Below are 8,401 nucleotides of genomic sequence, written 5' to 3' on the forward strand. Positions count from 1 at the left end.
GAATGTACTAGAAACATAAAGAAACTAGTTCATGTATGTAGTAGAAACATAAAGAAACTAGCTCATGTATGTACTAGAAACATAAAAAATTAGCTCATGTATGTACTAGAAACATAAAGAAACTAGCTCATGTATGTACTAAAAACATAAAAAACTAGCTCATGTATGTACTAGAAACATAAAGAAACTAGCTCATGTATGTACCAGAAACATAAAGAAGCTAGCTATTTATGTTATAGAAACATAGTAAACTAGCTCATGTATGTACTAGAAACATAAAAAACGAGCTCATGTATGTACTAGAAACAAAAAACTAGCTCATGTATGTACTAGAAACATAAAAAAGTAGCTCATATATGTACCAGAAACATAAAAAACTAGCTCATGTATGTACTAGAAACATAAAAAACTAACACATGTATGTACTAGAAACATAAAAAACCAGCTATTTATGTCACACAAACATAAAAAATTAGCTCATGTATGTACTAGAAACATAAAAAGTAGCTCATGTATGTACTAGAAACATAAAAAACTAGCTCATGTATGTACTGGAAACATTAAAAACTAGTTAATGTATGTATTAGAAAAATAAAAACTAACTCTTGTATATACTAGAAACATAAAAAACTAGCTATTTATGTTATAGAAACATAGAAAACTAGCTCATGTATGTAATAGAAACATAAAATATTATCTCATGTATGTAATAAAAACATAAAAAACTAGCTCATGTATGTACTAGAAACATAAAAAATAGCTCATGTATGTACTAGAAACATAAAGAAACTAGCTCACGTATGTACTAGAAACATAAAAAATAGCTCATGTATGTAATAGAAACATAAAAAATAACTCATGTATGTACAAGAAACATAAAAAATAGCTCATGTATGTACAGGAAACATTAAAAACTAGTTAATATTCGTACTAGAAACATAAAATACTAGCTCATGTATGGACTAGAAACATAAAAAACTAGCTCATGCATGTACTAGAAACATAAAAACTAATTCATGTATGTAATAGAAACATAAAGAAACCAGCTATTGTATGTTGTAGAAACATAAAATATTATCTCACGTATGTAATAGAAACATAAAAAACTAGCTCATGTATGTACTAGAAACATAAAAAATAGCTCATGTATGTACTAGAAACATAAAGAAACTAGCTCATGTATGTACTAGAAACATAAAGAAACCAGCTCATGTATGTACTAGAAACATAAAGAAACTAGCTCATGTATGTACTAGAAACATAAAAATCTAGCTCATGTATGTACTAAGAACATAAAAAATAGCTCATGTATGTACTGGAAAAATTAAAAACTAGTTAATGTTTGTACTAGAAACATAAAATACTAGCTCATGTATGGACTAGAAATATAAAAAACTAGCTCATGCATGTACTAGAAACATAAAAACTAACTCATGTATGTAATAGAAACATAAAGAAACCAGCTATTGTATGTAATAGAAACATAAAAAAACTAGCTCATGTATGTACTAGAAACATAAAGAAACTAGCTCATGTATGTACTAGAAACATAAAGAAATTAGCTCATGTATGTACTAGAAACATAAAAAACTAGCTCATGTATGTACTAGAAACATAAAAAATAGCTCATGTATGTACTAGAAACATAAAATTAGCTCATATATGTACTAGAAGCATAAAAAATAGCTCATGTATGTACTGGAAACATTAAAAACTAGTTAATGTTTGTACTAGAAACATAAAATACTAGCTCATGAATGGACTAGAAACATAAAAAACTAGCTCATGCATGTACTAGAAACATAAAAACTAACTCATGTATGTAATAGAAACATAAAGAAACCAGCTATTGTATGTTCTAGAAACATAAAGTATTATCTCATATATGTAATAGAAACATAGAAGCATAAAAAAAAAAACTAGCTCATGTATATACTAGAAACATAAAACTAGCTATTTATGTTATAGAAACATAGAAAACTAGCTCATGTATGTACTAGAAACATAAAGGAAAGTAGCTCATTATGTACTAGAAAGAAACATAAAAAACTAGCTCATGTATGTACTAGAAACATAAAAAATAGCTCATGTATGTACTAGAAACATAAAAAATAGCTCATGTATGTACTAGGAACATAAAAAATAGCTCATGTATGTACTAGGAACATAAAAAATAGCTCATGTATGTACAAGAAACATAAAAAACTAGCTATTTATGTTATAGAAACATAGAAAACTAGCTCATGTATGTAATAGAAACATAAAGAAACCAGCTATTGTATGTTCTAGAAACATAAAATATTATCTCATGTATGTAATAGAAACATAAAATATTATCTCATGTATGTAATAGAAACATAAAAAACTAGCTCATGTATATACTAGAAACATAAAGAAACTAGCTCATGTATGTACTAGAAACATAAAAAATAGCTCATGTATGTACAAGAAACATAAAAAATAGCTCATGTATGTACAGCAAACATTAAAAACTAGTTAATATTCGTACTAGAAACATAAAATACTAGCTCATGTATGGACTAGAAACATAAAAAACTAGCTCATGCATGTACTAGAAACATAAAAACTAATTCATGTATGTAATAGAAACATAAATAAACCAGCTATTGTATGTTGTAGAAACATAAAAAACTAGCTCATGTATGTACTAGAAACATAAAAACTAATTCATGTATGTAATAGAAACATAAATAAACCAGCTATTGTATGTTGTAGAAACATAAAAAACTAGCTCATGTATGTACTAGAAACATAAAAAATAGCTCATGTATGTACTAGAAACATAAAGAAACTAGCTCATGTATGTACTAGAAACATAAAGAAACCAGCTCATGTGTGTACTAGAAACATAAAAAACAAGCTCATGTATGTACTAAGAACATAAAAAATAGCTCATGTATGTACTGGAAAAATTAAAAACTAGTTAATGTTTGTACTAGAAACATAAAATACTAGCTCATGTATGGACTAGAAATATAAAAAACTAGCTCATGCATGTACTAGAAACATAAAAACTAACTCATGTATGTAATAGAAACATAAAGAAACCAGCTATTGTATGTACAAGAAACATAAAAAAACTAGCTATTTATGTTCTAGAAACATAGAAAACTAGCTCATGTATGTAATAGAAACATAAAGAAACCAGCTATTGTATGTTCTAGAAACATAAAATATTATCTCATGTATGTAATAGAAACATAAAATATTATCTCATGTATGTAATAGAAACATAAAAAACTAGCTCATGTATGTACTAGAAACATAAAAAACTAGCTCATGTATGTACTAGAAACATAAAAAATAGCTCATGTATGTATTAGAAACATAAAGAAACTAGCTCATGTATATACTAGAAACATAAAAAATAGCTCATGTATGTAATAGAAACATAAAAATAGCTCATATATGTACAAGAAACATAAAAAATAGCTCATGTATGTACAGGAAACATTAAAAACTAGTTAATATTCGTACTAGAAACATAAAATACTAGCTCATGTATGGACTAGAAACAAAAAACTAGCTCATGCATATACTAGAAACATAAAAACTAATTCATGTATGTAATAGAAACATAAAGAAACCAGCTATTGTATGTTGTAGAAACATAAAATATTATCTCATGTATGTAATAGAAACATAAAAAACTAGCTCATGTATGTACTAGAAACATAAAAAATAGCTCATGTATGTTCTAGAAACATAAAAAACTACCTCATGTATGTACTAGAAACATAAAGAAACCAGCTCATGTATGTACTAGAAACATAAAGAAACTAGCTCATGTATGTACGAGAAACATAAAAAACTAGTTAATGTTTGTACTAGAAACATAAAATACTAGCTCATCTATGGACTAGAAATATAAAAAACTAGCTCATGCATGTACTAGAAACATAAAAACTAACTCATGTATGTAATAGAAACATAAAGAAACCAGCTATTGTATGTAATAGAAACATAAAAAAACTAGCTCATGTATATACTAGAAACATAAAAACTAGCTATTTATGTTATAGAAACATACAAAACTAGCTCATGTATGTACTAGAAACATAAAAAAGTAGCTCATTATGTACTAGAAAGAAACATAAAAAACTAGCTCATGTATGTACTAGAAACATAAAGAAAGTAGCTCATATATGTACTAGAAACATAAAAAACGAGCTCATGTATGTACTAGAAACATAAAAAAAAACTCATGTATGTACTAGGAACATAAAAAATAGCTCATGTATGTACTAGGAACATAAAAATAGCTCATGTATGTACAAGAAACATAAAAAATAGCTCATGTATGTACTGGAAACATTAAAAACTAGTTAATGTTCGTACTAGAAACATAAAATACTAACTTATGTATGGACTAGAAACATAAAGAAACTAGCTATTTATGTTATAGAAACATAGTAAACTAGCTCATGTATGTACTAGAAACATAAAGAAACTAGCTCATGTATGTACTAGAAACATAAAGAAACTAGCTATTTATGTTATAGAAACATAGTAAACTAGCTCATGTATGTACTAGAAACATAAAGAAAGTAGCTCATATATGTACTAGAAACATAAAGAAACTAGCTCATGTATGTACTAGAAGCATAAAGAAACTAATTCTTGTATGTACTAGAAACATAAAAAACTAGCTATTTATGTCACACAAACATAAAAAATTAGCTCATGTATGTACTAGAAACATAAAGAAAAAACTATTGTATGTTCTAGAAACATAAAAAGTAGCTCATGTATGTACTGGAAACATTAAAATCTAGTTAATGTATGTATTAGAAACATAAAAACTAACTCATGTATGTAATAGAAACATAAAAACTAGTTAATGTATCTATTAGAAACATAAAAAAACTAGCTCATGTATATACTAGAAACATAAAAAACTAGCTATTTATATTATAGAAACATAGAAAACTAGCTCATGTATCTATTAGAAACATAAAAAATAGCTCATGTATGTATTAGAAACATAAAAAATAGCTCATGTATGTACTGGAAACATTAAAAACTAGTTAATGTTTGTAGTAGAAACATAAAATACTAGCTCATGTATGGACTAGAAACATAAAAAACTAGCTCATGCATGTACTAGAAACATAAAAACTAACTCATATATGTAATAGAAACATAAAGAAACCAGCTATTGTATGTTCTAGAAACATAAAGTATTATCTCATATATGTAATAGAAACATAAAAAAACTAGCTCATGTATATACTAGAAACATAAAAACTTGCTATTTATGTTATAGAAACATAGAAAACTAGCTCATGTATGTACTAGAAACATAAAGAAACTAGCTCATGTATGTACTAGAAGCATAAACAAACTAGCTCATGTATGTACTAGAAGCATAAAAAACTAGCTATTTATGTCACACAAACATAAAAAATTAGCTCATGTATGTACTAGAAACATAAAGAAAAAACTATTGTATGTTCTAGAAACATAAAAGTAGCTCATGTATGTACTGGAAACATTAAAAACTAGTTAATGTTTGTACTAGAAACATAAAGTATTATCTCATATATGTAATAGAAACATAAAGAAACCAGCTATTGTATGTTCTAGAAACATAAAGTATTATCTCATATATGTAATAGAAACATAAAAAAACTAGCTCATGTATATACTAGAAACATAAAAACTTGCTATTTATGTTATAGAAACATAGAAAACTAGCTCATGTATGTACTAGAAACATAAAGAAACTAGCTCATGTATGTACTAGAAGCATAAACAAACTAGCTCATGTATGTACTAGAAGCATAAAAAACTAGCTATTTATGTCACAAAAACAAAAAAATTAGCTCATGTATGTACTAGAAACATAAAGAAAAAACTATTGTATGTTCTAGAAACATAAAAGTAGCTCATGTATGTACTGGAAACATTAAAAACTAGTTAATGTTTGTACTAGAAACATAAAGTATTATCTCATATATGTAATAGAAACATAAAAAAACTAGCTCATGTATATACTAGAAACATAAAAACTAGCTATTTATGTACTAGAAACATAAAGAAACTAGCTCATGTATGTACTAGAAACATAAAGAAACTAGCTATTTATGTTAGAGAAACATAGTAAACTAGCTCATGTATGTACTAGAAACATAAAGAAAGTAGCTCATATATGTACTAGAAACATAAAGAAACTAGCTCATGTATGTACTAGAAGCATAAAGAAACTAATTCTTGTATGTACTAGAAACATAAAAAACTAGCTATTTATGTCACACAAACATAAAAAATTAGCTCATGTATGTACTAGAAACATAAAGAAAAAACTATTGTATGTTCTAGAAACATAAAAAGTAGCTCATGTATGTACTGGAAACATTAAAATCTAGTTAATGTATGTATTAGAAACATAAAAACTAACTCATGTGTGTAATAGAAACATAAAAATTAGTTAATGTATCTATTAGAAACATAAAAAACTAGCTCATGTATATACTAGAAACATAAAAAACTAGCTATTTATATTATAGAAACATAGAAAACTAGCTCATGTATCTATTAGAAACATAAAAAATAGCTCATGTATGTACTAGAAACATAAAAAATAGCTCATGTATGTACTGGAAACATTAAAAACTAGTTAATGTTTGTAGTAGAAACATAAAATACTAGCTCATGTATGGACTAGAAACATAAAAAACTAGCTCATGCATGTACTAGAAACATAAAAACTAACTCATATATGTAATAGAAACATAAAGAAACCAGCTATTGTATGTTCTAGAAACATAAAGTATTATCTCATATATGTAATAGAAACATAAAAAAACTAGCTCATGTATATACTAGAAACATAAAAACTAGCTATTTATGTTATAGAAACATAAAGAAACTAGCTCATGTATGTACTAGAAGCATAAAGAAACTAGCTCATGTATGTACTAGAAGCATAAAAAACTAGCTATTTATGTCACACAAACATAAAAAATTAGCTCATGTATGTACTAGAAACATAAAGAAAAAACTATTGTATGTTCTAGAAACATAAAAAGTAGCTCATGTATGTACTGGAAACATTAAAAACTAGTTAATGTTTGTACTAGAAACATAAAGTATTATCTCATGTATGTAATAGAAACATAAAAAAACTAGCTCATGTATATACTAGAAACATAAAAACTAGCTATTTATGTTATAGAAACATAGAAAATTAGCTCATGTATGTACTAGAAACATAAAGAAAGTAGCTCATTATATACTAGAAAGAAACATAAAAAACTAGCTCCTGTATGTACTAGAAACATAAAAAATAGCTCATGTATGTACTAGAAACATAAAAAATAGCTCATGTATGTACTAGAAACATAAAAAATAGCTCATGTATGTATTAGGAACGTAAAAAATAGCTCATGTATGTACTAGAAACATAAAAAATAGCTCATGTATGTACAAGAAACTTAAAAAAATAGCTCATGTATGTACTGGAAACATTAAAAACTAGTTAATGTTCGTACTAGAAACATAAAATACTAGCTCATGTATGGACTAGAAACATAAAGAAACTAGCTATTTATGTTATAGAAACATAGTAAACTAGCTCATGTATGTACTAGAAACATAAAGAAACTAGCTCATGTATGTACTAGAAACATGAAACTATCTATTTATGTTATAGAAACATAGTAAACTAGCTCATGTATGTACTAAAAACATAAAGAAAGTAGCTCATTATGTACTAGAAAGAAACATAAAAAACTAGCTCATGTATGTACTAGAAACATAAAAAATAGCTCATGTTTGTACTAGAAACATAAAAAATAGCTCATGTATGTACTACAAACTTAAAAAATAGCTCATGTATGTACTGGAAACATTAAAAACTAGTTAATGTTCGTACTAGAAACATAAAATACTAGCTCATGTATGTACTAGAAACATAAAGAAAGTAGCTCATGTATGTACTAGAAACATAAAGAAACTAGCTATTTATGTTATAGAAACATAGTAAACTAGATCATGTATGTACTAGAAACATAAAGAAACTAGCTCTTGTATGTACTAGAAACATAAAGAAACTAGCTATTTATGTTATAGAAACATAGTAATCTAGCTCATGTATGTACTAGAAACATAAAGAAAGTAGCTCATATATGTACTAGAAACATAAAGAAACTAGCTCATGTATGTACTAGAAGCATAAAGAAACTAATTCTTGTATGTACTAGAAACATAAAAAACTAGCTATTTATGTCACACAAACATAAAAAATTAGCTCATGTATGTACTAGAAACATAAAGAAAAAACTATTGTATGTTCTAGAAACACAAAAAGTAGCTCATGTATGTACTGGAGACATTAAAATCTAGTTAATGTATGTATTAGAAACATAAAAACTAACTC

The sequence above is a fragment of the Tachypleus tridentatus genome, chromosome 13, assembly GCF_004210375.1.
Source record: "Tachypleus tridentatus isolate NWPU-2018 chromosome 13, ASM421037v1, whole genome shotgun sequence".
NCBI classification, from domain to species: domain Eukaryota; kingdom Metazoa; phylum Arthropoda; class Merostomata; order Xiphosura; family Limulidae; genus Tachypleus; species Tachypleus tridentatus.